Source organism: Zootoca vivipara, chromosome 3 (genome assembly GCF_965207765.1).
Source record: "Zootoca vivipara chromosome 3, rZooViv2.hap1.1, whole genome shotgun sequence".
In the NCBI taxonomy this organism is placed as follows: Eukaryota; Metazoa; Chordata; class Lepidosauria; order Squamata; family Lacertidae; genus Zootoca; species Zootoca vivipara.
The window spans coordinates 113168937-113194762 of record NC_142586.1 but is presented as its reverse complement, the minus strand read 5'-3'; the positions used below and the strand labels follow the sequence as shown (position 1 = coordinate 113194762).

Sequence of the window (25826 nt, the reverse complement as noted above, 5' to 3'; positions counted from 1 at the left end):
AGTGATACTTTCATCACTCTCTCTAATACACAACTCCAATTGCTAATTCAATTGCTTATTGGAAAAGGGCATCTGTGTTCCTGCGAGAAGGTAGGAGTGGGCTGGGGAAAACTTGGGCTGCAGGGAGAGTTTTTCCAGCACAACCTTCAGTTGAGCCCAGTGTCAAATTTGTGGGGTGGGTTGAGTCCCAAGTTGGGAGAAACAGATTTCTACATGAAACCTTTGAAAGTTAGTGGATGGAAAGTAAACTACAGGGGATGCTTACTGGTTAATGTTCTTAATATCATCCACATACCTCTGAAATAGTTTTCCATGGCAGTTTTGAAAGCTCTGCATTTGAGAGGGACAGAGTAGGAAAGCGAAGGATTCATACCATCACATTCCTATCGTAGATTCCTATCGTAGATATTATGGTATGTCATAGTTACCCCATCTCTTCAGGAAGCCCTGAAAACAAGGCAGATCTGGGAGAGATGATTGTGCCCAGAGCCTTCTCAGCACTTCATTGGCACATGATCTGTTAGGATTCTTGCTCCATGCTTGCAGTCATGGGATTGTTGTCTATCACATGACAGTGTATGTTTTCATTCCACAGTGGGAAGTGACGGAGACAGGATGTTTTGATATTACTGTGTTCTGAGATGTGGGACTATTGTCCTTTGTCTTTCTCTTTGCTGTCTGATGAGAAAGAGGAAGGAGCTGAGGTAGAATTCTCCGAGTGTATTAAATGTAAATAAAGTGCTGTTGTTTAGTCGTGTCCGACTCTTCGTGACCCCATGAACCAGAGCACACCAGGCACTTCTGTCTTGCACTGCTTCCCGCAGTTTGGTCACACTCATGTTGGTGGCTTCAAGAACACTGTCCAACCATCTCGTCCTCTGTTGTCCCCTTCTCCTTGTGCCCTCCATCTTTCCCAACATCTGGGTCTTTTCCAGGGAGTCTTCTCTTCTCATGAGGTGGCCAAAGTATTGGAGCTTCAGCTTCAGCATCTGTCCTTCCAGTGAGGACTCGGGGCTGATTTCCTTCAGAATGGATAGGTTTCATATTCTTGCAGTCCATGGGACTATCAAGGGTCTCCTCCAGCACCATAATTCAAAAGCATCCATTCTTCGGCGATCAGCCTTCTTTATGGTCCAGCTCTCATTTCCATACATCACTACTGGGAAAACCATAGCTTTAACTATACGGACCTTTGCTGGCAAGGTGAGGTCTCTGCTTTTTAAGATGCTTTCTAGGTTTGTCATTGCTTTTCTCCTGATAAGCAGGTGTCTTTTAATTTCGTGACTGCTGTCACCATCTGCAGTGATCAAGGAGCCCAAGAAAGTAAAATCTCTCACTGCCTCCATTTCTTCCCCTTCTATTTGCCAGGAGGTGATGGGACCAGTGGCCATGATCTTGGTTTTTGATGTTGAGCTTCAGACCATATTTTGCGCTCTCCGCTTTCACCCTCATTAAAAGGTTCTTTAATTCCTCCTCACTTTCTGCCATCAAAGTTGTGTCATCAGCATATTTGAGGTTGTTGATATTTCTTCCGGCAATCTTAATTCCGGTTTGGGATTCATCCAGTCCAGCCTTTCGCATGATAAATTCTGCTTATGTTAAATAAGCAGGGAGACAATATACACCCTTGTCGTACTCCTTTCCCAATTTTGAACCAATCAGTTATTCCATGTCCAGTTTTAACTGTAGCTTCTTGTCCCACATAGAGATTTCTCAGGATACAGATGAGGTGATCAGGCACTTCCATTTCTTTAAGAACTTGCCATAGTTTGCTGTGGTCGACACAGTCAAATGTTTTTGCATTGTCAATGAAGCAGAAGTAGATGTTTTTCTGGAACTCTCTAGCTTTCTCCATAATCCAGCGCATGTTTGCAATTTGGTCTCTGGTTCCTCTGCCCCTTCGAAATCCAGCTTGCAATTCTGGGAGTTCTCAGTCCACATACTGCTTAAGCCTGCCTTGTAGAATTTTAAGCATAACCTTGCTAGCATGTGAAATGAGCGCAATTGTGCGGTAGTTGGAGCATTCTTTGGCACTGCCCTTCTTTGGGATTGGGATGTAGACTCATCTTCTCCAGTCCTCTGGCCACTGCTTAATTTTCTAAATTTGCTGGCATATTGGGTGTAGCACCTTAACAGCATCATCTTTTAAAATTTCAAATAGTTCAGCTGGAATATAATCACTTCCACTGACCTTGTTATTAGGAGTGCTTTCTAAGGCTTATTTCACTCTCTAGGATGTCTGGCTCCAGGTCAGCAACCACACTACCTGGGGTGTATGAGACCTCCATATCTTTCTGGTATAATTCCTCTGTGTCCGTTTACTAGTCTTATATCTTCTTGTATTGTTGCTTAATCATCCTTGTACCTTACAGTATTGCTGCTTTGTAAGATGGGTGTATAAAAAAACCTTTCATCATCATCATCATCATCATCATCATCATCTGTTCTTGGAAACAAATTGGTATCCCCAGAATGTTCTCAGGTGAGCCTTTTCTTAAATACTAATTTAGCACCTGGCTTAATTTTGTGGGAGAACTTGGCTTTCTACTAAGAAATAAATACAGTAGATCCAACAAGTCTAAACTATGCCTGCCAGCATTATTATTTTTTTATAAAAATTCTTTTAGGTATAGAGTTCCAAGCTGAATATCCTGCTTCTGCCTTATCATAATGATGGAAACCTGTGATCTACTTTTTCTGCTTTTCTTGGTAATCTTTCCCATTCCAGGTATGTTATTACATAAGGAAGCCCTAAGCTCTGTTGGGGAACAGTGATTTATAAAGGGTGCTGTGCTATACAATATTACAATAAAATCAGCTGAGACCCAACCAAGGTCGACCTACTTCATCATCCTGTTCTCTGCATGGTCTATCAGATTCCTCTGTGAAGTCTACAAACTCAGAAAGAAATTTGTAGCCCGTATGGTCGTACCATGATTGATGAGTGATATCTGGTCAGCAATTTGCACTAGCAATGGCTGCTGAGTGACACCGAAGACTTTGTTACTTATAAAGTAGCACTCTATGCACTGGCAGCTAAGAAGATTAGGAGGAAGGAATTAGACAAAATAGCGGTCAACTGCAAAGGGGATTCAGATATTTAATTACCTGACAATCTTCTGCTATTCTATTCTATTTAATGCAACAAATAATTTTAGTAGCCATGACTGTGGTTTTATTGTATGTCTGTGCCCGATGATCTTTATGGTTATGGTTTTTTTGTTTTTGTTTTTTGGGTTTTCCTCCCCTTTTTGTTCTCCTTCCGAATGATGCCATGGCTTATGGCTAGTGCAATAAAAAGTTTAATTGAAATTTGAATTGGAATTTGCACTAGATGCAGTTTCCTTTCTATCTTCAAAGGCAGCCCCAAGTAGAATTCCTTGCGGTAATCTAACATACCAGATGTGGGTCTATTCCTGTTCAGAGAGGAGCCAAAGCTGATGGAAGCCACTGGGCACTACTAAGGCCACAATTGACACCTGTGGAACTAGAAGCACTCCAACCTATGCACCTGCTTCTTCAGAGGAGAGTGACCTCATCCAGAGAAGGCCCCATACCCTGACATTCAGTCTTGGGAATCAGGTGGTGTAGAGAAGAAATCGACCTCTGAATCATCAGCAAATGGCTGATGTACTTCAAAGCTCTGGATTGGCAAGCACTGTAGATTTGTGTGAATATTCAGAGTTTGGGGAATCCACTTCATAGTGAAGGCGCCATTGTGCAGACCACAGAACTACTTGGAGCAATTCAAGTTGCTTCCCAAAGTGAAATCTAGAGATCTGAATCACTTTTTCTGGCCAGCACAGACTTACTTACTTACTTACGTATTCTATTGTTTGTTGCAGGAAAAACTGATGTTCTTAATACGCAAACCTGTCATTTACTCGGTGGTATATGCTTCCGGATTTTATGTCCTTCTCCACGTTTCAGTATTGGAAAATGTGATGTGAACCATATGAAGTGCTGTGTAAAGTAAGAATAATGAATGCAACACACACACAAACACACAGTTTCACATGGATGTTATGTGTTTGGGGTAGGGTCAAAGGGGGGGGGATGTTAGAATATCGGGGTGTAAAACCCAATATTCTTTCTCTCGCCACTGGCTTCGGTTAAGAAGACAGCAAACAATTGTAGGTTGTTAATCTACGTTTATTTAGAGAGTGTGGTTTAAGTGTGTTTGCCATCACTCTCCAGTCAGAAGTGAAAGTAGAAAGAGAACAAAGAAACATCACATGACAGGAGATCAAGTTACAGCCGAGCTCCTGTGTGGGAAAGTACAGCAGTCTCATAAAGTAAACAATCAGCCACATGCAGCATCTGTGCCATGTAGAGGATTTATGCTAACAGGGGAGTGGTCCCTGAGGCTAACCACAAAATGGTACCTCCCCAGTCAGGGAAGAAGGGGCGAGTGAAGATCCACTGGAAACACAGGTGGGAGGAAACCAGCAGTAGAGGTTTGATTGCAGGGAGCGGCTGAGAAGATAACAGATTCACCCTCAAAGTACTATGCCACAGTTATTTTCCCCACCATAGCAGCAGCAGCAGATGATATGTTCCTTGTGGCCAGATCTGCTGCACCTTTGGATCCTGCCACCCAAGACACCTCACACCTTGCCACATGGGAGGGCTGGCCCTGTGTGGAGGGCTAGTCCCATCAAAGCCCTCTCTTCCTCTCCTTCACCAAATGTGTTTCAGAAGCAGCGGACACAGGTCAGACATCCCTCCAGCCTGGTAGTGCTGTTGCTAAATGCAGCGGCAAAGCATATGCCTGCGCTGCCCAGGACGGGCGCTCTCCCGAGAAGGAAGGGGCATGTTCCTGAGGGGGCGGGGCATGGAGGGTGCCCGCCAAGGTGTGCACGCCCTGCAGCTAGGGGTGGAGCGAGTCACCCAAGGGGGCAGAATGAGTCATCAATGGTGGACATTTGGTGTGCAACCTGCCTATGACTCCCAAGCCTCCCCAAGTTGTCAAAAGAAAGGGGGAAGGGGGGGATGCCTCCGGAAAATAGGTACAGTTCCCCGCTTCCCCCAATGACTCGGGGTAGGCTCAGAAGTCATGGGCGGGCGGCGGACCAAATGTCACCCCACTCAGTGAAGACACCCAGGGCAAAACGTCCCCACCCACCCCCTTTCTCCCACCCCTGGTAAATGCTAAAGCTGCCCAGAATAAAACCTCAAACATCCATTATTTGATTTTGAATCACAGACCGGACATGGCACGTGTAACTGAGTATTGATACCCCTCCCTTTAGTAAATATTATGTTCTCCAAATATTTCAGTACTGCGCCTGAGTGATGTGAAGACGACCAGGTCTCTGCTTGAGGAATCAACAATTCCAGCTTTATCACGACCCTTGCCAAGAACGCACTTTTGGCTCTTCTGCAGCTGAAAGACCAGAAATAAATCTTTGCTGTGAATGAGTTAAAGATCCCATCTTAACAACAACAACAAGGACAACAAGGACAATAATACAAATCAGAAGGGACAAACAGTTCTTTTATGTCCCTTGCTTTCTGAATATAATTATTAGATGATGGTGGTACATTCTGTGTTATATATATGAGAAAATGGGTCATATGTGGAAGGGGAGGAAAATCTGCAGTTTGTAGTTTCAAAATATATTGTTCATTGTCATTGTAAATTTTCTAAAATCAGACCATAAAATATTTTGCTAGTTTATTATTACTATGATTAGCCCTACTTATTAATCCCTTTTCTTTGACAAAAAGAAAGCCAAAGAAACAAGAAATACTACAAATATTATTACCAGCAGAATACCAAGTCAAAATAAAAACAAATTACTATTATTATTTTGTGTGTGTGTGTGTGTGTGTGTGTGTTTCCATATATATGTTGTCACGGCCCTGCCTAGGCCTGTACAGCACCACTGGATGCTGTCACGGCCCTGCCTAGATCTGTATGTTCCTACCATAGCTGCCAAGTTTTCCCTTTTCTCGCGAGGAAGCCTATTCAGCATGAGGGAAAATCCCTTTAAAAAAGGGATAACTTGGCAGCTATGGTTCCTACCCTCCAATACACCACCTAGCTCTCTCTGCCTCTCACTAACTAACCAACTCTGACTCACTAGCTCACTCACTGTCTCAACTCCACCTCTAACTCCCAACTCCAACTGCCACTCGGGAGGGGTTTTGATCCCTGGGCTGAGCCCGCCCCCGAGGGTTCTATCTGCTCCAAGCTTAACCCCTTACACGCTGGGTCTTGTCTAGGTGGCGAATCGCCACATATGTCATGTGTAACACATCATTGTGGGCATTGTGGGTTAAACAGAGCCTACGGTCAGCGGTTCAAATCCTCACGGCGGGGTGAGCTCCCGTTGCTCAGTCCCAGCTCAAATATTAAAAATAGTACAAATATTATTACCAGTAGAATACCAAGTCAAAATAAAAACGGAAAAACTTATTATTATTATTATTATTATTATTATTATTATTATTATTTGTATATATACCTGTATATGTCATGTGTAACACATCACACACTGAAAGAGACTGCAGGTTTCTAAATCCTGTTCAATGCATGGGTCAAAGTTGTGGGAAAAGACAAACATTTCCCTATACAAACAAACAAACAAATGGGCAAGACAGCAAGAGATGGTCCCTAAGTGATTCCTTGAAGTCAATAGGAAAGTGGGTGATGTTATCAATAATATCTAGTTACCATTCGTACCTTTTGATTATTCCACCCACCCGAACCCTCTGCAAACGTGCAGAACATTTCTTATTTTAACTCACTGATGGTGGGTGAAATGTTTGAAGTTTTTCCAAAGCATCCATGAAGCATTACAGCCACGTCAACCATCTCAAAGTTGTCCCATTAGCCTGGAGAATTGACACCAAATTCCATGCTCCACAATGGTAGTTGCCATTAGAGTTAAGGAAAATAAAACTTAAAACTGAACCCACAGAGTGAATTCAATCCATCAATATTGCCTCAAGCCACTATAAATATATTTTTTAATTTAAATAGCATGGAATTATTTCAAAATATTTTCCCAGTAATGAAGTTTGACCAAACTGCGGGAGGCAGTGGAAGATAGGCGTGCCTGGTGTGCTCTGGTCCATGGGGCCATGAAGAGTCGGACACAAATAAATGACTAAACAACAACAATGCAATATCATATTCAGGAGAACCTGTGAGACCCATTAATAGAGAGGTCAAATAGAGATTGGTGTAGTGTTTACAACTCCCTGAAAGAATGGTATCAACGAAGAAGAAACAAATTCATGGAGGAGAAGACTATCAATGTCTACTATCCATGAAGGCTATATTCTTTCTCCATGATCTGCTATGGTCTGCATGACTGCTAATTGCTGGAAACTTGAGAAGTGTAGAATGCTCTTGAACTCTGGCCCCGCTTGCACAAGCATCTTCACAAAGTTTCCCAAAAGCATCTGGTTGGCCAGTGTAAGCACAAGATGCTGCACTAGAAGGGCAATTGGCTTAGGTCAATAGCTCAATGGAAAAGAGATGCTGGGCATGAAGTGGCTCACAGGTCCAATCACAGCTGCCACACCTGAAACACTGGAGAGCTGCTGCCAGTCATTCCTGCCAGTACTGAACTACATAGACCACATAGATGTGGAAAGCATAATGCTGGTGGTCAACAATGCGGGTTCACCATCATGGTGAGCACGATCTGCGGTGGGGGCTTAACAAACCACTCCTGAGTTCCAAAGGTGGGGGCATGAGTGGTCACTGTTGGATAGGTCCCTGGCTGCTGTTGGGCAAATTTGTATGTTGCAAGTTGATGGGTCAGCCCCTTGGGTATTTAAGGCAAAGAGAAATGTTTCTCTTTCGCTTTGGCTGCGTTTTCGGATCCCCACCCTCCCTCCACTGTTTTTAGGCCTCTGTGTTGACATTGCTGTGCCTCTCACACTGCCAGTGTGGTGTAGTGGTTAAGAGCAGTAGACTTGTAATCTGGGGAACCGGCTTCACGTCTCCGCTCCTCCACATGCAGCTGCTGGGTGACCTTGGGATAGTCACACTTCTCTGAAGTCTCTCAGTCCCACCCACCTCACAGGGTGTCTGTTGTGGGGGGGGGAGGGGAAAGGAGATTGTTAGCCGCTTTGAGACTCCTTTGAGTAGTGATAAAGCAGGATATCAAATACAAACTCTTCTTCTTCTCATGGGGTCGCCTGTATTCAAGGGCCTGGTAGGAATTTTTCTATTTGGCTGATTGGCTGGTGCCATCTGGTTTTTGCCTACTGCATAGCAAATAGTCACAACTTGCAAGGTTGGTGGTTAGGCATTGGCTATTGGTTGTATATGGGGTCTGTTGACTGTGTTGGCCCCTTGAGTTAATGCCTGAGTGTTGGGGAAATTCCGGTCAGGAATACAGGGACTCTATGCAGTGTCCATAACCCCGGTCGGGGGCCAGCAACACACATGAGCCCCTGGGAGCCTGAGGGGAGAGGGGAGAGCCTATTGCATCCGACTACCTGTCTCTCCCTGTAGGGTTTCCCCTTGTTGACAATTTCTGTCCTTAGGTGACAGTTGGAGAACCAATGCCTATGCAACCACTCATTTAGTTTATATTTGTATTTCAATATAAGTTGTGGCCAAATTCATGCCAAAAACAATTAAACAGAAATTCTGTCTATGGTGTAAGTTATTTGAGGGGTGGTTTTGGGGACCTCCACATGCAAATCAAAAAAAATATGTTGTATAAACACCAACAATTAAAACCATGTTTATGTAAGACAATCTTACTCGGCTACGAATTATTGCAGAAGAAGAAGTCATAGATCACATAGGCTTGCAAAGGCTCCTTTGTAAATGTATCCTGTATTCCTATTCAAACACAGATTATATTTTCTCTCCCACATAAAGAATTACAGTTCCAAATACATTATCCCTCATATTCTTTACCAATTTTGGTACTTAGAAACTGCGGACACCTGTGCTGTGTCTTTTAGAAAGTTGTGATTTCTGGATGGAAGCTAAGAACTGATGACATCATTTGTAGGAAAGGTGCAAATCAGTTCCGTCTGTATCAGAATTTGCCCACTTCAAATGTCTCAAAACAGACGTTGGTCAGGGAATCCAATGTGGGAAGACTCGCTCAATGGGGGAGATTGAGGGTGGTTTTGTACAGGGTCCCTAGTTCAGGTGCTTGCAGGCTTGGGTGAGACTGGGAGAGAAAGAAGTTATGAAGGTCCACTTTATGGGGTCAGGGAGTGAATCAAATGTTTCATTTCATTTTGGTCTGAGCACTGCATAGTTCTTCCTTGCATCTGGACTCATTGTCAGCTTGACCCAATCATATGCAAGGAGTCTGGGGGGATCCTTCCTGCCACAAGACACCCTGTGCTTATAAAAAGCTTCCTGCCAAGCCGAATTCAGCAGAAGAAACTTTCATCACTCTCTCTAACCCACCACCAGCAAGAAGTTACGTGCAGAGCTACAAATTTTCTCAAGTTGACTCCTGTTTCTCATTCAACCACTTACCTGAAAAGGCCACCTGTGTATTGCTGGGAGAAGGTAGGAATGGGCTGGGGATATCTTGGACAGCAGGGAGAGTCTTTCCATCAGAACTTTCTTCTGAGCCCATTGGCACTTAACACTCTCTGCTGTTTGCCAGTTATGGAGAATATGGAAGATTTCCTTGTGTGCTGTGGCAAACGAAACATTTAAAAGAAGGTGGAGTGGCTTGTTTTGCTGCTCTGACAACTAGCTGTGAAAATAAAAAATCCTGCACCTATTCCTTTAACCTCCCCCTTAAATAAATTCAGACAAGACTCAAATTTTCGCTTTGGTTTTTGGCAGAATTTAGGCCACAACTTTATTGATTACGTCAAGTGAGTGGTTGCAAAGGCCCTGGTTCGACTAGCTTACTGCACCATGGCAGGTAGCACTGACCCAGGGCAACAGCATAGGTCAGCCTAGGGTGAACACCTGGGAGAGTGGAAAGCCGGGGTCAGGCTAGTCCACAACCCAGGTGTCCCCCTTGATTTGGGCATGGGCACAACCCCTCTCAGGGTTGACCAAACCATTGTGTCCTTTGATTCCTTTAATGGAATACCCTTCACATAGGGATGGCGAGAGCCAATGCCCATCCCTATCACCCGAACCAGAGCCTATCCGCTACCTTAGAAGTTGTGACAATTTACTAAATGGCAGGCGAAACCCAAATTGCACCAGCCAATCAGCCAAGTGGGGGAAATTCCTGCCGTGCCCCTGTCCCAACGACATGCACGATGGCATAGCAAGGTCAAGCATAGACCCGAAATATAGGGAGAGGTAGGTGAGTGTTCCGGCATATTTGCTACATGAATGTCGGGCTTGCAATTGTGACTCTCCACACCTTCTTCCATATGTGTTAAACTCCCTATGCTGCTCCAGACATAAGGAAAACATCTAATATTTCGCTAGACATTTGCCGGAACACTCTTCTAGCAGGACACCCATCTCCTACGGCTTACATAGTTTAATATTTTGCAATCTGAAAAATGGTAAAACAAAAAAATCAGGGGTGGACCAAGGGTAGATTAGGAATTACTGATAGAACCCTGAATCACTCACAGTAGTTTGGCATGGCTTTTGACTGATGACCTTTTAACAATATCAAAACAAAATCAGGACAATATCAAAACAATCTCCCAGGACATTCTATACAAGAATATCAAAACAATATCAAATATCAAATATCAAAACAATATCAAAACAATCTCCCAGGACATTCTATACAAGATCTCAAAGTAGCTGTCTTACTACAAAAGAATTTCAGAAATAGACTGGAAAGAGAAGTTGCTGAATTACAACTTATGACCAAGCTCAAAACCATGGAGGGACCTGGTTTGAACAGAGATATCGGATTCTTATCTCATTATACATGATAAGCGATCTTCAGCCATCTCAACCCTTGCTTTTTCATGCAAAACCATTTGCAGTCATTTTCGGTCATCAACAGCTATCAGTCACCCACTTCCACCACCCTTCTGAGTGATCCCCCCTCCCCTCCCCATCCCCACCCCTCCCCACCCCTTCTCTATATAAGTGCCTGGGGACCCCTATTTCACTGTATCTGAAGAAGTGTGCATGCACACGAAAGCTCATACCAAAATAAAAACTTAGTTGGTCTTTAAGGTGCTACTGAAGGAATTTTTTTATTTAAAACAAAATCACTTTTCCTCAGACCTGAAATGAGACTTAGGGAGTTGGAGAGCTATCATAGTTTCTGCTCCCAAATAATGGTATATAAAAATATGGGGCCCTGCAGCAATGGTGAAACTAACTTATGATTTAGGAATTGGGATAGCCCAGCTTGTAGAGAACGGGGCTCTTAATATTCACCCTGACACCTCCAAAGATAGGGTGGTATATAAAGGCAATCAATAAGAATAAGAATAAGAAATATCAGGGTTATAGATTTGAACCCCGTGTTGGACAAAATAGATTCCTACATTGCATGGGGTTGGATTAGATGACACTTGTGGTCCCTTCTATACAATTCTATGAATCTTTGAATTTACATAAGATCTAAGAAAAAAACACAGAGACAAGATTTATTTATGTTTAATTAAGAAACTGGGTTGACCGCTATAAGAGGTATTAATAAGATATTAGTAAAGCACAGGGCTTTGACATTTGCTTTTTCTTGGTTCCTTTGTGTTCTTAAGTTTACCAGTCTCATATATTATTGTATTGCTGCTTAATCATCTTTTTATCTTGTGGAATTTTTGCTTTGTAAGACAGATATATAAAAAGTTTGCTTCGTCACCTGTTGTTGGAAACAAAGTTATAGGCACAGAATGTTCTCAGATTCAGTCTGTTTTTTTCATTCTGAAAGTGGTTTTGTAGGTGAATTTGAGTTTCTTGCAAAGAATACATACCAGCCTGAAGTATGCCTACCATCACTATTTCTTTTTTTAAAAAGTTTTTTTTTATTGTTTCTCTTATGTTCAGTATAAAGTTCCCAACTGAGCATTCTGCCTCGGCCTTATGATAATGATGAAAACCCGATATGTTCTTCTGTCTCTCTTCACATTCACAATCTTTCTCAATCCAGGTATGTTATTACTTAAGAATTTCCTGAGCTCTGTTGGGGAACAGGGATTTATAAAAAGGTTTAGGCTATACAATATTGGAATAAAATTAGATGAGAACTGCCAAAGGTCCACCTACTTCATCATCCTGTTCTCTACATGGTCTATCATATTCCTCTGTGTAGCCTGCAAATAGGTCTTGGGGGCACCAGCATTCCCCCAACCCATAATCCCCGGTATTGGGATGCAGAAACTAATTGAGCTCAGAAAAACATTGATAGCCAGTATGGTCCTACCAAGATTGATGAGTGATATGCTCAGAACCTCTTATCCTGGTCAGCAATTTGCACTAGCTGCAGTTTCCATCATATCTCCAAAGGCAGCTCCATGTAGAATTCCTTGCAGTAATCTTACATACCAGATGTGGGTCTATCCCTGTTCAGAGAGGAGAGCAGCTAGGTCACTAGCCAAAACTGATGGAAGCCACTGGGCACTACTAAGGCCAAAAGTGACAGCTGTGGAACCAGAAGCACTCCAACCTATGCACGCACCTGTTCTTCAGAGGAGAGTGACCTCATCCAGAGCTGGTGCATACCCTGACATCCATTCTTGGGAATCAGGTGGTGTAGAGAAGAATTTGAGCTCTGAAACATCAGCGAATGGCTGATTGTAGACTTCAAAGCTCTGGATGTGCAAGCACTGTAGCTTTGTGTAAATATTCAGAGTTTGGGGAATGAACTTCATCCTTGCAGCATCCTATAGTGAAGGCGCCATTGTCCAGACTACAGAACCACTTGGAGCAATTCAGGTTGCTTACCAAAGTGACAGATAGAGATCTGAGCCAATTCTTCTAGCCAGGACATCTACCTACCTACCTACCTACCTACCTACCTACCTAATTACCTTATTGAGTTTTGCTCACTTGCAGGAAAAACTGAAATCCGTGATAAAGCAACATGTCATTTATTCAGTGGTATGTGCTTCCCGGTTGTGTGTACTCCGCCACGTTTCCAGATCGGAGAATGTCGTCCGTTTGTGTTCTGCTGTGCAATGTAAGAATAATGAACGCAACACACACACACACACACACACACACACACACACACACACACAAACAAACACACACACACACACAATTTCACATGGATGTCACATTATTCAGGACAAGGTCAAGGGAGGTGGGATGCAAGTGGGAGTGTCACCCCTGTGGTGGTTGGTAGTGGGAAATGTGCAGGCTGGGCTGGCCTGAGACATTTTGGCCCCGACACAAAATAGCACCTCCCCAGTCAGGCAAGAAGGGGCGAGTGAAGATCTACGCTGGGAACACGGGTGGGAGGAAACCAGCAGTGCCTCCTATACATCAAGAGGATGCTGTAGAGGTGGCATTGCAGGGAACAGCTGGGGAGACGACAGGTTCACCCTTGAAGTACTATGTCACAGTTATTTTCCCCACCACAGCAGCAGCAACAAACGATATGTTCCTTGTGGTCAAATCTGCTGCCCCTTTGGATCCTGCCACCCAAGGCAGTCACCTCACACCTTGCCTCATGGGTGGGCTGGCCCTGTGTGGAGGTGAGCAAAGTCATACAGGGGTGAGGAGTAGGGCTAGTCCCATCAAAGCCCTCTTTTCCTCTCCTTCACCAAATATGTTTCAGAGTCTGTGGACACAGGTCAGACAACCCTCCAGCCTGTTGCTAAATGCAGCGGCGGAGCACATGCAGCGGGCTGCCAATGGCCGGCGCGCTCCTGAGGAGGGTGGGACATGTTCCCGAGGTGGCAGGGCATGGAGGGATAGCTGCTTTGGTGTACGGACCGGTGTGCACGCCCTGCAGCTAGGGATGGAGGGAGCCACCAATGGGGGTGGAGCGAGTCAGCAATGGCGGACATTCGGCGTGCCACCTGCCCATGACTCCCAAGCCTCCCCCAGCTGTCAAAACAAAGGGGGAATGGGGGGATGCCTCCGGGAAAGTGGTACAGTTCCCCGCTTCCCCCAATGACTCGTGATAGGCTCAGAAGTCATGGGCAGGCGGCGGACCAAATGTCACCCCACTCAGTGAAGACACCCAGGGCAAAAGGTCCCCACCCACCCTCTTTCTTCCACCCCTGGCTAAATGCTAAACCTGCCCAGAATAAAGCCTCAAACATCCATTATTTGATTTTGAAACAGAGACTGAACAGGGCATGTGTAACTGAGAATTGACACCCCTCCCTTTAGTCAATATTATGTTCTCCAAATATTTCAGTACTGCCTATGAGTGATGGGAAGACACGAGATCTCTGCTTGAGGAATCAACAATTCCAGCCTTATCACGACCGTTGCCAAGAATGCACTTTTGGCTCTTCTGCAGCTGAAAGACCAGAAATAAATCTCTGCTGTGAATGAGTTAAAGATCCCATCTTAACAACAACAAGAAGGACAACAAGGACAATAATACAAATCAGAAGGGACAAATGCTTCCTTTTATGTCCCTTGCTTTCTGAACATAGTTATTAGATGATGGGTAGGTTATTATATGATGGTGGCACATTCCTTTGTGTGTGTGTGTGTGTGTGTGTGTGTGTGTCTGTGTGTATGTGTGAAAATGGGCAAAGACAACATTTTGCCAGACAAACAAACAAATAGGCCAGACGGCATTAGATGGTCCTTAAGTGATCCCTCGAAGTCAAAAGGAAAGTGGGTGATCTTATCAATAATATGTAGTTACCATTCATACCTTTTGATTATACCACCCACCCGAACCCTCTGCAAACCTGCAGAACACTTCTTATTTTAACTCACTGATGGTGGGTGGGTGGGTGAAATGTTTGAAGTTTTTCCAAAGCATCCATGAAGCATTACAGCCACGTCAACCGTCCCAAAATTGTCCCATTTGCCTGGAGAATTGACAGCAAATTCCGTGCTCCACAATGGTAGTTACGATTAGAGTTAATGAAAATAGAACTCAAGACTGAAGCTGCAGAGTGAATTCAATCCAACAATATTGCCTCAAGCCATGATAAATTTTTTCTTCTTCTTTAAATAGCATGGAGTTATTTCAAAATATTGTCCCAGTAACAGAATATCGTATTCAGGAGAACCTGTGATACCCATTAATAGAGTGGTCAAATAGAGATCAGTGTAGTGTTTACAACTCCCAGAAAGAATGGTATCAACAAAGAAGAAACAAATTCATGGAGGAGAAGACTATCAATGTCTACTATCCATGATGACTATATTCTTTCTCCATGGTCCGCGGCAGCAACCTTTCTGACTACTAATTGCTGGAAACTTGAGAAGTGTAGAGTGCTCTTGAACTGTGGCCCCGCTTGCACAAGCATCTTCACAAAGTTTCCAAAAAGCATCTGATTGGCCAATGTAAGCACAAGATGCTGCACTAGAAGGGCAATTGGCTTAGGTCAATAGCTCAATGGAAAAGAGATGCTGGGCATGAAGTGGCTCACAGGTCCAATCACAGCTGCTACACCTGAAACACTGGAGAGCTGCTGCCAGTCATTCCTGCCAGTACTGGACTACATAGACCACATAGATTTGGAAAGCATAATGCTGGTGGTCAACAAATCTAAAAAAAATGTAGTATAAACTCCAACAATTGGGAAATACTTGCCTGTGTGCACTCCAATTGGAGAACAGTCTTTACCAAGGGTGTCATGCGCTTTGAAGATAGTCAAACTCAGGACACAAGGGAGAAACATGCTAAGAGAAAGGCACACTTGGCAAATCCACACTGTGATCAACTCCCGCCCAGAAACAAATGCCCCACTGTGGAAGGATGTGTGGATCCAGAATTGGCCTCCACAGTAACTCACAGACTCATTGTTAAAACCATGTTTATGTAAGACAATCTTACTCGGCTACGAATTATTAAAGAAGAAGAAGAAGAAGAAGAAGAAGAAGAAGAAGAAGAAGAAGAAGAAGAAGAAGAAGAAGTCATAGATCACATAGGCTTCCAAAGGCTCCTTTGTAAATGTATACTGTATTCCTATTCAAACACATATTATATTTTCTCTCCCACATAAAGAATTACAGTTCTAAATACATAATCCCTCATATTCTTTACCAATTTTGGTACTTATAAACTGCGGACACCTGTGCTGTGTCTTTTAGAACGTTGTGATTTCCGGCAGGAAGCTTAGAACTGATGACGTCATTTGTAGGAAAGGTGGAAATCAGTTCTGTCTGTATCAGAATTTGCCCATTTCAATTGTCTCAAAACAGGGAATCCAATGTGGGAAGACTCGCTCAATGGGGGAGATTGAGGGTGGTTTTGTACAGGGTCCCTAGTTCAGGTGCTTCCAGGCTTGGGTGAGACTGAGGGGGAAAGAAGTTATGAAGGTCCACTTTATGGGGTCAGGGAGTGAATCAAATGTTTCATTTCATTTTGGTCTGAGCACTGCATAGTTCTTCCTTGCATCTGGACTCATTGTCAGCTTGACCCAATCATATGCAAGGAGTCTGGGGGGATCCTTCCTGCCACAAGACACCCTGTGCTTATAAAAAGCTTCCTGCCAAGCCGAATTCAGCAGAAGAAACTTTCATCACTCTCTCTAACCCACCACCAGCAAGAAGTTACGTGCAGAGCTACAAATTTCCTCAAGTTGACTCCAGTTTCTATTCCAACTACTTACCAGAAAAGGCCATCTGTGTATTGCTGGGAAAAGGTAGGAATGGGCTGGGGATAACTTGGACTGCAGGGAGAGTCTTTCCATCAGAACTTTCTTCTGAGCCCATTGGCACTTAACACTCTCTGCTGTTTGCCAGTTATGGAGAATATGGAAGATTTCCTTGTGTGTTGTAGTAAACGAAACACTTAAAAGAAGGGGGAGTGGCTTCTAATTCTGCTCTGAGAACTAGCTGTGAAAATAAAGTATCCTGCCGCCATTCGGTGCATTTGTGTGTTTAGACCTTAAATAAATTCAGACAAGACTCAAATTTTTGGTTTGGTTTTTGGCAGTCGAGGTACCACTGTATACAATTCTATGACTCTTTGAATTTACATAAGATCTAAGAAACAAACACAGAGACTAGATATATGTATGTATGTATGATTAAGAAACTGGGTTGACCGCTGTAAGAGGTATTAATTAGATATTGGAAAGCATAGGGCTTTGCCATTTGCTTTTTCTTGGTTCCTTTGTGTTCTTAAGTTTACCAGTCTCATATATTATTGTATTGTTGCTTAATCATCTTTTTACCTTGTGGTATTTTTGCTTTGTAAGACAGATATATAAAAAGGTTGCTTCGTCACCTGTTGTTGGAAACAAAGTTACAGGCACAGAATGTTCTCAGATTCAGTCTGTTCTTTCATTCTGAAAGTGGTTTTGTAGGTGAATTTGAGTTTCTTGCAAAGAATACATACCAACCTGCAGTATGCCTACCACCACTATTTCTTTTTAAAAAAAGTGTTTTCTATTGTTTCTCTTATGTTCAGTATAAAGTTCCCAACTGAGCATTCTGCCTCGGCCTTATGATAATGATGAAAACCCGATATGTTCTTCTGTCTCTCTTCACATTCACAATCTTTCTCAATCCAGGTATGTTATTACTTAAGAATTTCCTGAGCTCTGTTGGGGAACAGGGATTTATAAAAAGGTTTAGGCTATACAATATTGGAATAAAATTAGATGAGAACTGCCAAAGGTCCACCTACTTCATCATCCTGTTCTCTACATGGTCTATCATATTCCTCTGTGTAGCCTGCAAATAGGTCTTGGGGGCACCAGCATTCCCCCAACCTATAATCCCCGGTATTGGGATGCAGAAACTAATTGAGCTCAGAAAAACATTGATAGCCGGTATGGTCCTACCAAGATTGATGAGTGATATGCTCAGAACCTCTTATCCTGGTCAGCAATTTGCACTAGCTGCAGTTTCCATCATATCTCCAAAGGCAGCTCCATGTAGAATTCCTTGCAGTAATCTTACATACCAGATGTGGGTCTATCCCTGTTCAGAGAGGAGAGCAGCTAGGTCACTAGCCAAAGCTGATGGAAGCCACTGGGCATTACTATGGCCAAATGTGACAGCTGTGGAACCAGAAGCACTCCAACCTATGCACGCACCTGTTCTTCAGAGGAGAGTGACCTCATCCAGAGCTGGTGCATACCCTGACATCCATTCTTGGGAATCAGGTGGTGTAGAGAAGAATTTGAGCTCTGAAACATCAGTGAATGGCTGATTGTAGACTTCAAAGCTCTGGATGTGCAAGCACTGTAGCTTTGTGTAAATATTCAGAGTTTGGGGAATGAACTTCATCCTTGCAGCATCCTATAGTGAAGGCGCCATTGTCCAGACTACAGAACCACTTGGAGCAATTCGGGTTGCTTACCAAAGTGACAGATAGAGATCTGAGCCAATTCTTCTAGCCAGGACATCTACCTACCTACCTACCTACCTACCTACCTACCTACCTACCTAATCACTTTACTGAGTTTTGCTCACTTGCAGGAAAAACTGAAATCCGTGATACAGCAACATGTCATTTATTCAGTGCTGTGTGCTTCCCGGTTGTGTGTACTCCGCCACGTTTCCAGATCGGAGAATGTCGTCCGTTTGTGTTCTGCTGTGCAATGTAAGAATAATGAACGCAACACACACACACACAGACACACACACAAACACACACACACACACACACACACACAATTTCACATGGATGTCACATTATTCAGGACAAGGTCAAGGGAGGTGGGATGCAAGTGGGAGTGTCACCCCTGTGGTGGTTGGTAGTGGGAAATGTGCAGGCTGGGCTGGCCTGAGACATTTTGGCCCCGACACAAAATTGCACCTCCCCAGTCAGGCAAGAAGGGGCGAGTGAAGATCTACGCTGGGAACACGGGTGGGAGGAAACCAGCAGTGCCTCCTATACATCAAGAGGATGCTGTAGAGGTGGCATTGCAGGGAACAGCTGGGGAGACGACAGGTTCACCCTTGAAGTACTATGTCACAGTTATTTTCCCCACCACAGCAGCAGCAACAAACGATATGTTCCTTGTGGTCAAATCTGCTGCCCCTTTGGATCCTGCCACCCAAGGCAGTCACCTCACACCTTGCCTCATGGGTGGGCTGGCCCTGTGTGGAGGTGAGCAAAGTCATACAGGGGTGAGGAGTAGGGCTAGTCCCATCAAAGCCCTCTTTTCCTCTCCTTCACCAAATATGTTTCAGAGTCTGTGGACACAGGTCAGACAACCCTCCAGCCTGTTGCTAAATGCAGCGGCGGAGCACATGCAGCGGGCTGCCAATGGCCGGCGCGCTCCTGAGGAGGGTGGGACATGTTCCCGAGGTGGCAGGGCATGGAGGGATAGCTGCTTTGGTGTACGGACCGGTGTGCACGCCCTGCAGCTAGGGATGGAGGGAGCCACCAATGGGGGTGGAGCGAGTCAGCAATGGCGGACATTCGGCGTGCCACCTGCCCATGACTCCCAAGCCTCCCCCAGCTGTCAAAACAAAGGGGGAATGGGGGGATGCCTCCGGGAAAGTGGTACAGTTCCCCGCTTCCCCCAATGACTCGTGATAGGCTCAGAAGTCATGGGCAGGCGGCGGACCAAATGTCACCCCACTCAGTGAAGACACCCAGGGCAAAAGGTCCCCACCCACCCTCTTTCTTCCACCCCTGGCTAAATGCTAAACCTGCCCAGAATAAAGCCTCAAACATCCATTATTTGATTTTGAAACAGAGACTGAACAGGGCATGTGTAACTGAGAATTGACACCCCTCCCTTTAGTCAATATTATGTTCTCCCAATATTTCAGTGCTGCCTATGAGTGATGGGAAGACACGAGATCTCTGCTTAAGGAATCAACAATTCCAGCCTTATCACAACCGTTGCCAAGAATGCACTTTTGGCTCTTCTGCAGCTGAAAGACCAGAAATAAATCTCTGCTGGGAATGAGTTAAAGATCCCATCTTAACAACAACAACAACAAGGACAACAAGGACAATAATACAAATCAGAAGGGACAAACAGTTCATCATGTCCCTTGCTTTCTGAATATAGTTATTAGATGATGGTGGTTCATTCATATATATATATATATATATATATATATATATATATATATATATATATGAAAATGGGCCAAGTGCAAATGGGTCATATGTTGAAGGGGAGGAAAATCTGCATTTTGTAGTTTGAAAATATATTTTTCATTTTCATTGTAAATTTTCTACAATCAGACCATAAAATATTGGGCTGGTTTATTATTACTATGATTAGCCCTACTTATTAATCACTTTTCTTTGACAAAAAGAAAGCCAAAGAAACTTAAGAAATAGTGCAAATATTATCACCAGCAGAATACCATTCAAAATAAAAACCTAAAAACGTATTAGTATTTGTGGTGTGTGTATATATATATATATATATATATATATATATATATATATATATATATATAATGTGTGTGTATCTGTGTGTTAACACATCACACACACTGAAAGAGATTGCAGGTTTTTAAATCCTGTCCAATGCATGGGTCGAAGTTGTGGGAAAAGACAACATTTTGCCAGACAAACAAACAAACAAATAGGCCAGACGGCATTAGATGGTCCTTAAGTGATCCCTCGAAGTAAATAGGAAAGTGGGTGATCTTATCAATAATATGTAGTTACCATTCATACCTTTTGATTATACCACCCACCCGAACCCTCTGCAAACCTGCAGAACACTTCTTATTTTAACTCACTGATGGTGGGTGGGTGGGTGAAATGTTTGAAGTTTTTCCAAAGCATCCATGAAGCATTACAGCCACGTCAACCGTCCCAAAATTGTCCCATTTGCCTCTGCCCACCAGCCCGGCTTCTAGGGAGGGGCAGCCTGCGGCCCCCACTTTCCCCGCGGTGGGTACGCCCTTGTGGGGGGGGCAGCTGGCTTCTAGAGTAGGGCAGCTGCCCTAACTGGCCCCGTGGTGGGTACGCCCTTGGTGGTCAAATAGAGATCAGTGTAGTGTTTACAACTCCCAGAAAGAATGGTATCAACAAAGAAGAAACAAATTCATGGAGGAGAAGACTATCAATGTCTACTATCCATGATGACTATATTCTTTCTCCATGGTCCGCGGCAGCAACCTTTCTGACTACTAATTGCTGGAAACTTGAGAAGTGTAGAGTGCTCTTGAACTGTGGCCCCGCTTGCACAAGCATCTTCACAAAGTTTCCCAAAAGCATCTGATTGGCCAGTGTAAGCACAGGATGCTGCACTAGAAGGGCAGTTGGCTTAGGTCAATAGCTCAATGGAAAAGAGATGCTGGGCATGAAGTGGCTCACAGGTCCAATCACAGCTGCTACACCTGAAACACTGGAGAGCTGCTGCCAGTCATTCCTGTCAGTACTGGACTACATAGACCACATAGATTTGGAAAGCATAATGCTGGTGGTCAACAAATCTATAAAAAAAAGTAGTATAAACACCAACAATTGGGAAATACTTGCCTGTGTGCACTCCAATTGGAGAACAGTCCTTACCAAAGGTGTCATGCGCTTTGAAGATAGTCAAACTCAGGACACAAGGGAGAAACATGCTAAGAGAAAGGCACACTTGGCAAATCCACACTGTGATCAACTCCCGCCCAGAAACAAATGCCCCACTGTGGAAGGATGTGTGGATCCAGAATTGGCCTCCACAGTAACTCACAGACTCATTGGTAAAACCATGTTTATGTAAGACAATCTTACTCGGCTACGAATTATAGAAGAAGAAGAAGAAGAAGAAGAAGAAGAAGAAGAAGAAGAAGAAGAAGAAGAAGAAGAAGAAGAAGAAGAAGAAGAAGAAGAAGTCATAGATCACATAGGCTTCCAAAGGCTCCTTTGTAAATGTATACTGTATTCCTATTCAAACACATATTATATTTTCTCTCCCACATAAAGAATTACAGTTCTAAATACATAATCCCTCATATTCTTTACCAATTTTGGTACGTAGAAACTGCGGACACCTGTGCTGTGTCTTTTAGAACATTGTGATTTCCGACAGGAAGCTTAGAACTGATGGCGTCATTTGTAGGAAAGGTGGAAATCAGTTCTGTCTGTATCAGAATTTGCCCATTTCAATTGTCTCAAAACAGGGAATCCAATGTGGGAAGACTCGCTCAATGGGGGAGATTGAGGGTGGTTTTGTACAGGGTCCCTAGTTCAGGTGCTTGCAGGCTTGGGTGAGACTGAGGGGGAAAGAAGTTATGAAGGTCCACCTTATGGGGTCAGGGAGTCAATCAAATGTTTCATTTCATTTTGGTCTGAGCACTGCATAGTCCCTCCTTGCATCTGGACTCATTGTCAGCTTGACCCAATCATATGCAAGGAGTCTGGGGGGATCCTTCCTGCCACAATACACCCTGTGCTTATAAAAAGCTTTCTGCCAAGCCGAATTCAGCAGAAGAAACTTTCATCACTCTCTCTAACCCACCACCAGCAAGAAGTTACGTGCAGAGCTACAAATTTTCTCAAGTTGACTCCAGTTTCTATTCCAACTACTTACCAGAAAAGGCCATCTGTGTATTGCTGGGAAAAGGTAGGAATGGGCTGGGGATAACTTGGACTGCAAGGAGAGTCTTTCCAGCACAACTTTCTTCTGAGCCCATTGGCACTTAACACTCTCTGCTGTTTGCCAGTTATGGAGAATATGGAAGATTTCCTTGTGTGTTGTAGCAAACAAAACATTTAAAAGAAGGGGGAGTGGCTTCTAATTCTGCTCTGAGAACTAGCTGTGAAAATAAAGTATCCTGCAGCCATTCGGTGCATTTGTGTGTTTAGACCTTTAACCTCCCCCTTAAATAAATTCAGACAAGACTCAAATTTTTGCTTTGGTTTTTGGCAGTCGAGGTACCACTGTATACAATTCTGTGACTCTTTGAATTTACATAAGGTCTAAGAAACAAACACAGAGACTAGATATATGTATGTATGTATGTATGATTAAGAAACTGGGTTGACCGCTGTAAGATGTATTAATTAGATATTAGTAAAGCACAGGGCTTTGACATTTGCTTTTTCTGGGTTCCTTTGTGTTTTTAAGTTTACCAGTCTCATATATTATTGTATTGTTGCTTAATCATCTTTTTACCTTGTGGTATTTTTGCTTTGTAAGACAGATATATAAAAAGGTTGCTTCGTCACCTGTTGTTGGGAAACAAAGTTATAGGCACAGAATGTTCTCAGATTCAGTCTGTTTTTTCATTCTGAAAGTGGTTTTGTAGGTGAATTTGAGTTTCTTGCAAAGAATACATACCAACCTGCAGTATGCCTACCACCACTATTTCTTTTTTAAAAAAGTGTTTTCTATTGTTTCTCTTATGTTCAGTATAAAGTTCCCAACTGAGCATTCTGCCTCGGCCTTATGATAATGATGAAAACCCGATATGTTCTTCTGTCTCTCTTCACATTCACAATCTTTCTCAATCCAGGTATGTTATTACTTAAGAATTTCCTGAGCTCTGTTGGGGAACAGGGATTTATTAAAAAAAAAAAAGGTCCATACCCTGACAGTCTTGAGAATCAGGTGGTGTAGAGAAGAAATTGAGCTCCCTAACATCAGTGAATGGCTGATTATAGACTTCAAAGCTCTGGATGTGCAAGCTCTGTTGTTTTGTGTAAATATTCAGAGTTTGGGGGATCCACTTCATCCCTGCAGCATTCCACAGTGAAGGCGCCATTCTACAGACAACAGAACTACTTGGAGCAATTCAGGTTGCTTACCAAAGTGACAGATAGAGATCTGAACCTACCTACCTACCTACCTACCTACTTACTTTATTGAGTTCTGCTCATTTGCAGGAAGAACTGAGACCCGTGGTTTTATAACATGTCATTTATTCGGTGGTATGTGCATCGCGTTTGAATGTCCTCCGCCAAGTTTCGAAATCGGAACATGTCGTCTGTATTATAGTTGCTGTGTAACGTAATAATAATGAACACAACACACATAAACACACGGCTTCATATGAATGCCACATTTTTCGGCACAGGGTCAAGGGAGGTGGGGTGCGAGTGTGAGTGTGAGTGTCACCCCTGTTGTGGTTGGTAATGGGAAATGTGCAGGCAGGGCTGGCTTAAGACATTTTGGCCCCGACACAAAATAGCGCCTCCCCAGTCAGGCAAGAAGGGGCGAGTGAAGATCTACGCTGGGAACACGGGTGGGAGGAAACCAGCAGTGCCTCCTGTTCATCAAGAGGATGCTGTAGAGGTGGCATTGCGGGGAGCAGCTGGGGAGACGACAGGTTCACCCTTCAAGAACTATGCCACAGTTATTTTCCCCACCACAGCAGTGGCAACAAACGATATGAATCACAGACCGAACATGTCATGTGTACCTGAGAATTGACACTGCTCCCTTTAGTCAATATTATGTTCTCCAAATATTTCAGTACTGCCTCTGAGTGATGTGAAGACGACCAGATCTCTGCTTGAGGAATCAACAATTCCAGATTTATCACAACCATTACCAATGGTTGCACTTTTGGCTCTTCTGCAGCTGAACGACCAGAAATAAATCTCTGCTGTGAATGAGTTAAAGATCCCATCTTAACAACAACAACAAGGACAATAATACAAATCAGAAGGGACAAGCAGTTCTTTTATGTCCCTTGCTTTCTGAATACAGTATAGTTATTAGATGATGGGGAGGTTATTAGATGATGGTGGTACATTCTGTGTTAGATATATATGAGAAAATGGGCCAAGTGCAAATGGGTCATATGTGAAAGAGGAGGAAAATCTGCATTTTGTAGTTTCAAAATATATTTCTCATTGTCATTGTAACTTTTCTACAATCAGACCATGAAATATGGGGCTGGTTAATTATTACTATAATTAGCACTACTTATTAATCACTTTTCTTTGAGAAAAAGAAAGCCAAAGAAACTTAAGAAATACTACAAACATTTTTACCAGCAGAATATCAAGTCAAAATAAAAACAAATTACTATTATTATTAGTGTGTGTGTGTGTGTGTGTGTGTGTTTCTATATATATGTCATGTGTAACACATCATTGTGGGCATTGTGGGTTAAACAGAGTCTACGGTCAGCGGTTCAAATCCTCACGACGGGGTGAGCTCCCGTTGCTCGGTTCCAGCTCCTGCCAACCTAGCAGTTCGAAAGCACGTCAAAGTGCAAGTAGATAAATAGGTTCCACTACAGTGGGAAGGTAAACGGCATTTCTGTGCGCTGCTCTGGTTCACGAGAAGCGGCTTTGTCATGCTGGCCACATGACACACACTGAAAGAGACTGCAGGTTTCTAAACCCTTTCCAATGCATGGGTCAAAGTTGTGGCAAAAGACAAACATTTTCCCAGACTAACAAATGAACGAACGAAAGAATGAACAAACAAACAAACAAGCCAGACAGCATTAGATGGTCCTTAAGTGATTCCTCGAAGTCAATAGGAAAGTGGGTGATGTTATGAATAATATCTACCGGTAGTTAGCATTCATACCTTTGGATTATACCATCCACCCAAACCCTCTGCAAACCTGCAGAACACTTCTTATTTTAACTCACTGAAAGCAAATTCCGTGCTCCACAATGGTAGTCAGCTACAGGTAGGTACCGTGTTGGTCTGACGTAGTCAAAACAAAATTAAAAAAATTCCTTCCAGTAATGCCTTAGAGACCAACTAAGTTTGTGATTGGTGTGAGATTTCGTGTTCACGCACACTTCTTCAGATATGGTAGTCAACATTAGAGTTAAGGAAAATGGGACTCAAGACTGAAGTCACAGATTGAATCCAATCCATCAATATTGCCTCAAGCCACTATAAATATAATTATTATTTAGATAGCATGGAGCTAATTCAAAATATTGTCCCAGTAACACAATATCGTATTCAGG

At 43.3% G+C, this 25826-nt stretch overlaps 3 long non-coding RNA genes across 3 annotated transcripts; all 3 read left to right on the top strand.

Annotated features, from left to right (window-relative positions):
• Positions 1-9149: 9149 nt before the first annotated feature.
• Positions 9150-24924, top strand: LOC132591842 (uncharacterized). Its single transcript, XR_009557258.2, has 5 exons — positions 9150-9502; positions 11927-12029; positions 12935-13058; positions 14250-14511; positions 24621-24924. It is a non-coding gene; the product is annotated as an uncharacterized LOC132591842 (long non-coding RNA).
• Positions 15422-20332, top strand: LOC132591841 (uncharacterized). Its single transcript, XR_009557257.2, has 4 exons — positions 15422-16665; positions 17436-17538; positions 18452-18575; positions 19757-20332. It is a non-coding gene; the product is annotated as an uncharacterized LOC132591841 (long non-coding RNA).
• Positions 20933-23402, top strand: LOC132591840 (uncharacterized). The gene is made up of 2 exons (XR_009557256.2): positions 20933-22509; positions 23299-23402. It is a non-coding gene; the product is annotated as an uncharacterized LOC132591840 (long non-coding RNA).
• Positions 24925-25826: the final 902 nt, after the last annotated feature.